A 9,809-nucleotide genomic window follows, 5' to 3' on the forward strand; every position below is an offset into this window, starting at 1 on the left:
TAGACGTGCTGTCACCCTTATCTAGTTGGAATGGCCGTATTGCCACTTTTATTTTGTTGTGGTGACCGGCTAAGTGACCGCCACTAATCGATCTCTTGATGTGACTGCGCGGATACTTCTTTCTTTACATATATGTTAAGCGATAAGCATTAGAAGTTTTATAAAAAGTGTGTTGTATTTTGTTTGATATATATTTTCTGAAAAGTTTTTTGTTTTATGTTTGAAAAGATAAAACCAAAAGAACGCATGAAAATTAAGAATAAACGTAGATGACGTGGTTTCTTTTTTCTTTTCTTTCGGAGCTTGACACTAGCTTGATAGTGCCATTTATCCGCCGCCATTAATTTACTTAGGGAAAACATAATTATTGCATTGGTCCCTTGAATTGTATGAAAAAAAGACTCATATTACCACATGAGTCCCACCAATCAGGTCTCGAATTATATATATACAATGTATTCTGCATAAGATCTCGATCACGTACAGTAAGATCACAAACAGACACGAAAACATAAGAATCTACATTTTATTCTTACTTGCTCCTTTTTGTACTTAATTAATTAGGTACTAGAGAGTGATGGCAAGGTTCAAGTCCTATCAGGTATATATGTGTGTACGTAACTTACCAATTAAAATAAAAATAAAAATTAATGGCTTTAATTAATTATGAATTAACGCCCCTAAAACAATAGAAAAACACCATTACTTTTATTTATTTATTTTTATTTTATATATATATATTTTGATATGATATAGAGATGAAAATATTTTTAAAAGTTTATTCTTTTGATTTTTTTTTTTCAAAAGAAAAAACCAAAAATAAAAAGTAAATAAATAAGAAAAAAGTTTTATCATATGATGACCCTTCGCCTTTATTTACCACGACTCCTAACCCTTTTGCTTCTATTTAGCACGAGAGGAAAACTTTCGGCACGAGTGTCATTGTCATTAAGTCTTGGTCAGCATATCTAACCCATTAGTCTTCTTCGTCCACATGTCATGAGTTTATGGTTTAAGAGTAATTCATTCCCCTTCCGCTTTCCACCCCACCCAAAAAAAAATCACTTTTTGAAGTTGGAGCATATATATATAGAAACTTAATACGCACTCTCGCGTGTGGTAATATTGTCCAAATACGTGTATATATAAAGCGTCTTGAGAGAGGAGGGGATACCATAGATTTATAAAGCGTCCAATTGAAGAAATTAAATCTTAGCGATGATGAACACTTTAACACATGTACACCTCCTCACGTGACTACTAATGGCCAAACGCGTGGACAACAACGAGAAAGAAATGCCCAACATCATAAAAAACTTATGGCTCTAAAATCATGTAAAAATTTATGGGTCTAACTCACACTCAAAAAATGCCTTAAGAAAGGGAAATACTTAACACATAAATTAAGAGAGGAGATTTACTTTATATATACTCGTACGTAGAAGAAAAAAGTTTGACTACTTTTACAAAGATTAAAAAAATAAAAAAAATAAATCTAATTTGAGCAGCAAGATGAATTAAGGGCATTTGGAGTACTACATATAATAATATATAGACATCTAATCCATTGCCAACAGTAGTAGATATTCTTACAATTAAGATAATGCAAAATGGAAACAACTTATTATAAAATTCCCAGCAAATAAGATTATAAGGCTGAGACAAAAATATGCCTTTCAGAGTACGATATATGAGAAAGACGTTTTATTTTGGATGAAAAGATAGTTCTTAGCATTATATTTCGACTTATGGGGTATGATATATGAGAAAGGGGTCCTGATTCATGTACAATTTGAGCCCAATTATTGCACAATCGCAAGGCATATTGGGGTTGTGCAATACTTGGGCTAAAGTTGTATTTTTAGCATTATCCATAAGAAAGACATTTTTAGATTAAAAGATAGTCCTTAGCATTACATTCCGACTTATGGAATAACAAGAAAGTGGCCGGGGCTAGTGATGCTGGGAATCTGGTCCTCCAGGTGAGACTCTCTGGGTTGATGCACCAAGCATCATCAGCCTTCTTTGGTAGTAATCGAATATGTTTTCTTGCAGCTCACGTAAGACAATGCGCCTGTCAATCTTTTCTTCTGGCATGGTTGAGAAACCTGCAGGAGAAAAACGTGCCTCCAAAATCTCTCCATTAATCAATAATGCAATGATTAGGGAGAGCATCACCACCCTAATACCCTTTAATAAACTACTCTTGGCCATTACTAGGTAGCTAGCTCGGAAGATCAAAGCAGCTGAATAAACCTGCAGGCTGCAGTTTAATTTGTTTGTGTATGGCATATGGCAGGAGTGATCAGTCGATCTTGTTCTTATATATAGGAGCACGAAACCATGACAGTCCAATGGGTTGTACGGAAGCTCATGTTATTTTAATTAATTAGCCCTAATGAGATTCAAGATAGGCAAAGTGATGTGATATTAATGCAGGCTGCATAAGCTTAATTGTCTTATTTCTATTGTGGAGTTTTAATTCTGCTATCTGAAGTCATTCCCATTACTTCAAAAGTTTCTCGATCACTTAAATTCAAGCCACTGTTTTTAGTTCGATCACCGTATGTATCTAGTCATCCTTCAATTCATTAATGTCCTTTTTTCAATTCATCTGAACATAAAATAAAGCAATTGACCATCAAATGGATAAAGTCATATATAATTAACTTTGATCCACATGAAGGATTGTGTCCTTATCTTTTGTGGTTTTATGCTTATGCTTCTCCCACAAGCAATTAGATGTGCGCATGCCACTTACTAGCCACGTACCCTTGCCGACAAATTAATTGTCATTTTCAACACCATCCAAACATATTTTCTTCAATATGTTCTTTGGTTTTTTCTAGCTTTCAATTTCAAAAATGTTATTTAGTTGACGGTTATACAATTAAGATAATGTGGCAGTGACAATCAACCCGGCCTTGATTTTTTTTACAAGCCTTCTCATACGACTAGGATGATGTGGCAATGAAAATCAACCCTTAATTTATTTATTTTACAAATTCATGCTGATCCAAAGGCTAAGATTCACTGTACGTCATCCCAATTGTATGACAGTCGTATATCAGTCTACTAAATAGCATTGCTTTTTAAATTTATGTCAAAGCTAGAGCATAGCCAACTCATGACTTTTGTTTTGTTTGAGCCAAATGCAAAGATTTTAGGAGCAATTCAAAGGCCAAGTACTGTAGAACAAGAGATATACAAGATAATTAAAGACGCATATACAAGGTTGGGAGGTCAAAGATAAACATCATTTGGGATTGAGATTTATAGAATCTGGACTAGTAGAGAGGATAAAAACTTTCTATAAGTAGTTGGCAATTTTGATTTGTCAAAATAGGATTCTGTTCATACACGATGATATCTTATCTACATGGAAAGGATAACTATGATGGTATAGGGATTCATAAGAAGTAAGAACATCATTTGGTATTGAGATTAATAGAATTTGGAATAGTTAAAAATTTGTTTTTGGAAATGAGGATTCTATTTTTTATAATATCTTATAATGTATATATACGTGGTAAAGGATAGGTATTAAACCATGAATGATTTTCTTCGAATAAATTTTCAACTTTCAAGTGCAGTATATCAACATTCCTTTTCTTTTACAGTATCAAGCAGCAGCTGCTTATCAATAATTATCGTGGGAGGTATTTTTAGCTATCACTTTCAACGTTATTAGCGATGATAATTGTCGTCGCTGATAGTAATTACCAGCTGCCACTGAGAATGTTGTCTCTAATGAATATTTACTGACGAGGTATCTGTAACCACAAATGCCATCGCTAATAATTATCACTAGCTTTGTTTTATTTTATTTTATTTTGTTTCTATTATTATTTATTATTTATTTATTTTAAGGTAGACTCCTAAAAATTAATTATTTTTCCCCCAAAAAAGTCATTCTTATAATTTTGGCCCCTACATCAAAATTTCTAGTTCCGCGCCTGAGCTTTCCTAAAAAGGACGCAAAGTCTAAATGACAGTAAAGAGAAAGAGAAAGAGAGAGAGAGAGAGAGAGAGAGAGAGCGTACACACCCACTGTCTCCATTGTCTTTTAAGCTAGTCTCGAAGCAATGATATGGATAGGCCATTATTGGTCTGGTCGGTCGATAGGCTCAACTAGCTTGGACTGTATGTCCATTGAGTAGGATCCACATTTGTGTCCCAATTCTTTAGTTTGGATATCATTATATATGTTGGGGATAAACCTTAAGCCATGAAGGATATTGGCCAGCCATATGCCCATATTGAGAAGAAAAAGGTAGGAATAGGATCAGAAATTACTTCACTAATAAGTCACTCCTATATTAATTATTCGTATCACAGTATGACAATATGTTGATATATATACAAAAAACAAAAAAATAAAAAATAAAAATTGCACAGCATCCTCTTACATAAATGTTTGATCGAAATGGGATACACATAACCTCATAATAGAATTACCTCATTTTACATAAACATTTATAATTTATATTTTTTTCTTTATATAAAAAGAAAGCGTTTTTCTTTTCTGTATTATTTATTTTAGCCGCGTTAACTCATAATCCAACTGATTTTTTTTTTTTTTTTTTTTTTTTAATTGGTAAGTAGCACACGTACTTGATAGGCCGGACTTCAACCATTGACTTCACCCTCTAGTACCTAACTAGTAACTACAGAAAGGAGCAAGTGCCCTTTTACAAAAACATAAAAAAAAAATTAATTGTTTGGTTTGATCGACACTTAAAAAAAACCGGCCTTTGGTGACGCTTTTTAAATGTCACTATTCACTAAAAAAACGTCACCAATCACTTGGTGTCATTTATTCTACATCGTTTCCTAAGTGTTTGGGTTTAAGTAATTTTGGTTAGTAGATTTTTTTTCTCGATTGTTTGTGCTTGTTATCCTACCTCATATTCATATATAAAATGTAGTTTCTTATGTTTTCGTGTCTGTTTGTGATTTTACTGTACGTGATCGAGATCTTATGCAGAATGCATTGTATATATATAATTCAAGGGACCAATGGAATTATTATGTTTTCCTTAAGTAAATTAATGGCGGCGGATAAATGGCACTGTCAAGCTCCAAAAGACAAGAAAAAAGGAAAACCGCGTGATTAACGTTGATTCTTGACTTTCATGCGTTGTTTTGGTTTTATCTTTTCAAATGTAAAACAAACTTTTCAGAAAATATATACCAAACAAAATATAAGACACTTTTTATAAAACTTCTCATACTTCTTTACATGAATATTTTGAAAAAATAAAAACTAACTTTTCAGAAAATATATATACCAGACAAAATACAAGACACTTTTTATAAAACTTCTTCTGAAAAAACAAGCTAGTGTTTAACTTTTTTAAGTGTAGATCCCAGATGGAAAGTGACTTATTACTTAACATATATATAAAGAAAGAAGCGGTCGCGCAACCACTCCAAAAGTTTAGTGGTGATCACCTAGCCACCTCAACAAAATAGGAGTTGTCACGCGGCCATCCCAGCTAGATAAGGGTAATTGTACGTCCACCTTTGTTCTAGTTAGATGCATGTAGTCGTGCGGCAACCCTTTCTCTTCCTTGAGGCTGGGCACGCGGGCCTCTCTTTTTTTGTTTTAATTTTTCTAATTATTTTATAAAAAAGAAGTCGGCCACTACGCGTACATGAAAAAATAAGCATGTATATATATATATATATATTTAAAAAAATGACAATTTTTTAAACAGTTCATCAAATAATTTTCGAATGTGAACCCCTATAAAGAACACTTTATAAAATGTGGATCCAAGTGTGAACACTTCCCAAATTTTCTATTATATCACAATCTTTTTCAAAAAAGAAAAGAAAAGAAAAAAACTTAAATAAACATTGCCATTCAAGCGTGTTAATTGTCACTCCTTGATTTTGAATCATTAGAAAATGTAAATACTCAATGAGAAAAAAGTGGAGAGAACAAAATTTGCTCCGTCAAAAAGGTATGACCTTCCAATAAAACTTCTCCCACTGGGGATTACTCGAATTCTAGTGTGAAAATAATGGCAATGGAGGTCTATCCCTATATATATCCAATCCCCCTCTATATATGAATCACTACTCCGAGCAGTTTGAAAAATATACAATGGCTGGCCTCAAATTCTGGTCATGCCTTTTCCTACTCTTGGTTTCCTTTTCAAGTTCGGAAGCTCGCTCTCCCGCTGCATTTTCCGACAATGGCGCCAACCAGGCACTGATTGAGGGTGCCAAAGAATTGTTTAAGGCTAGAAATGAGAGAAAAGTTGAAAGGCCTTTCGAGTCCAAGCGATCAAGTCCTGGAGGACCTGATCCCCGTCACCACTAATCTGCATTTCATGCAAAAGCTTGGGGAGTTCTTTGTTTTTTGTTTTGGAAAAAATGCAAAATTAGTTCTTCTAATTTACTTGATTTGCGATTAGTTCTTTGTGGTATCAAAATGAACTTAAAAGTCTTTAAGTTATGTTAAAAAAAAATAGTTTAATCCATATAATCAAATTTCATCCACTGATTTAACAATTTATTAGCTCTGATGTGTCACACTATCAGAACTTGTTAATTCAGTGGACAAAATTTGACTGTGGAGAATAAATTATTTTTATTTTGACATGCCTAAGACCTTTGAGTTTATTTTGATATCACAAAGCGCTAATTACAAATCAAGTAAATCAAATTAACTGATTTTACATTTTTCCCTTTTGTGTTCTCTCTTTTCATCTCGGTTTGGTAGTCAAAATTGGACCCATTAAACTCTGTCGTAGTGTACCCCTAGCTCTATGAGATGTAATGTTCTTCAATTTGTCTGAATGAAATGTAGCCTCTTTAATGAAAGTTTTAATAACTTTCCTTTAAATAATTATGGGGGAAATATTTCATGAAATCTTCAAAAGTTCGAATAAAAATTCAGTAGATAGATAATGTAACGGCCGGTCACTAACGCCCCATATTGGTCAATAAATATAAGAAAATTTTTATAGGGTTTATCTATCTGAGCAAATTTCAGACAGTCCACCCACTTGTTGTGGTAAGTAGGCCTCATAAAAGCTATCTATCAATTCAAACAGAAAATTAATTACTAGAGACCCAAATCTAGCTAATATCGATGAATTCCACAAAATTGTGTGGTTTGGATGCACGCCACTTGTTTGGGTAAATTTTTCTTATGTTAATTAAGTGCCGTTATACTCGATCTTGTCAATACTGCATTTAAATTCATTACTTTGTTTTAATTTAATAAACTTATGTGGTACGAGGAACTTTCGTATAGTTTGTCCAATATTGGTCGTGGAAACAGATACATAAAATATGGGAAGTAAGACAGATTTTGTTGATTTTATGTTCCTAACCATTTTGTTTCCATTAGACTAATGAATCAGCAAACTATCATACTGCAGTTAGAAACGATGGCTTTAAGGGGAGTGACTGGCTATTGATGATATTGAGGATATCCAGAATAAGACAAGATCGTCTCTTGTTTTTGTCCTTCCTAGACAGTTTATTCCGATTGGACTCGATGAGTCAACAAATAAGTATAAGGAGAAATTATATATAACATATAAGTACCCTAATGCCAAAAATTCCATTATGTCAAAAGAATCAAATAAAAAAAGGGCAATTTAGATTTTCTAAATAAAACATTTGCACTTGCGTATCACATATGCAACTTTTTGCCCATTTTGAAGGCAAAAACTAATGGATCGTGTAAATTGAAATAAAATGGTAGTTCGAAGGGACTAAGCATTAATTACAAATGATAATTTGATAGTGCCTTTGAAAATGGGTGTTAGAATAGGGGATAGGGTTAAATAGGGACAGACCAAGATTTCATATTTTGAGAGGAGGAAAGGGGGCGCAAAGTATGAATGAGGGCCAAACCTAATTTTGATAGTGGTGGAAGCCAGTTTTTTAAGCTTTAAAATATGCATATTTAACTTAATAAAAAAATGTAAAGAAAAATTTGAAAACAAATGTGGGAATGCCCCCTTCCATTGCCAACACTTATTTTCGTCTATAGGGATATCGATAAGTATAAATTCCTATATATATATATATAAAAGTTTCTTGTGAGCACTTGATCAATATTGTTATATGATAAAGCATGTGAAAATTTATGTGATATGAGAACTCGATGGTTAAGTATGGTTATAAACTTAACACTTTGATTTTAGAGAGGGAAAAGAAAGACAATAACAACCCTACGTGAAAGTGGGGGGATTATACACTTAGCACCTCAATCTGGTAGAGAGATAAAACATTAGTAACCCGGTGGTTAAATGAGAGTATACACTTATCTCATGTGAAAAAGAAAAAATGTGAATATGTGGAAAGATGATGAATAAATATGCTAGTATATGTATTTATGTGAAATGTGCATGAGATATGTTATGAGATGTAATGTTTGATATTTAAATGATGTTTTACATAACATGATGTAAACTGTTTTACTGCTTCGTATTATGGGATACAAAGATATGAATGTAATAAAGAAAATGCAAAGCAAAATATGTATGTTTTTATTATGATGTTTAAACCTCTCCATTCTATACTGGCGGTTAAGTGAGAGTATATACTTATCTCATGTGAAAAAGAAAAAGAATGTGAATATGTGAAAAGATGATGAATAAACAAGCTGGTATATGTATTTATGTGAAATGTGCATGAGATATCTCTATTTGATATTTAAACAATGTTTTACATTACATGATGTAAACTGTTTTACTGCTTCCTATTATAGGATACAAAGATATGTATGTAATAAAGAAAATGCAAAGCAAAATATGCATGTTTTTGTTATTATGTTTAAACCTCACTATTCTATATGGTTTGCAAAACAGTTATGAAATTTGATACTCTTTTGTGAAAACCCTACAAAAGTAATAGTTGTTTAGTTAATACTTGTTAGAGGGACGATTTTCAAAAGGTAAATAAGGGGCTCAGACATCCACATAAATGGTCAGAATGCTTGTTGTAATACCCCAAATAATTAATAGCCCATTTATGAAAGAATGAAATGACCTAACACCAATTTTTAATAGTTTCAAATATTGCAAATTTCCTAATAAGTAAAATGCTTTTCAAAAATAAAAACAATGTATTTGCAGCCCACCTTAGACCTAGAGTGAGAGAGAGGAGAGAGAAAGAAAGAGGAGGCTACTCTTGAAGGTTTTTGTCTCACTAAGCTTGGAGGATTCCTATTATTTTTCACGTGCGTTATACTATTTAAATACATGCTTCAACATGCTTATTTGTTTGTTTAAGTGGTTCTAGATTTCTGCCTCTCTGGATGGATGGATTTTTCTGTCCCTAACGGTCCAGATATTTCGTGACCTCAACCACACACAGATATGGAAAAATCAGTCTTTGATGTTTAACCACTCTTGCCAGGAAAGGATTCTTGATGTGTGTTTTAAATAGTACTCGCAAGTGCACGAATCGTTTTGCAATATAGTGTTATGCAAGTGCGAGGTCGATCCCACAGGGAAATGGTCAAATATTAGTGTCTTGCTTGATTAACCCCATTTTAACCTAGTTCCAAAGGTTTGAGAAATGATTGAAGAACAAAAGACTAATGGAAAGAGATGTAATGAAATATGCAAATTAAAAGGGACTAAGGTTAAGGAATCCACCAAACCAAATCCTACAACTCACACTCTTGGTTTCCACTTGAACACCCAAAGAATATTAAGCTTAGGGTGTTATCCAAGTTTCTTAACCTTAAACCCAAGAGCCATTAAATGAATCCAACTCATTGACAAATCACAAAGAGTACCGATTGAAATCAAAACATCCAATGTATCATTCAATCA

This window comes from Alnus glutinosa, chromosome 8 (genome assembly GCF_958979055.1).
Source record: "Alnus glutinosa chromosome 8, dhAlnGlut1.1, whole genome shotgun sequence".
Lineage (NCBI taxonomy): Eukaryota > Viridiplantae > Streptophyta > Magnoliopsida > Fagales > Betulaceae > Alnus > Alnus glutinosa.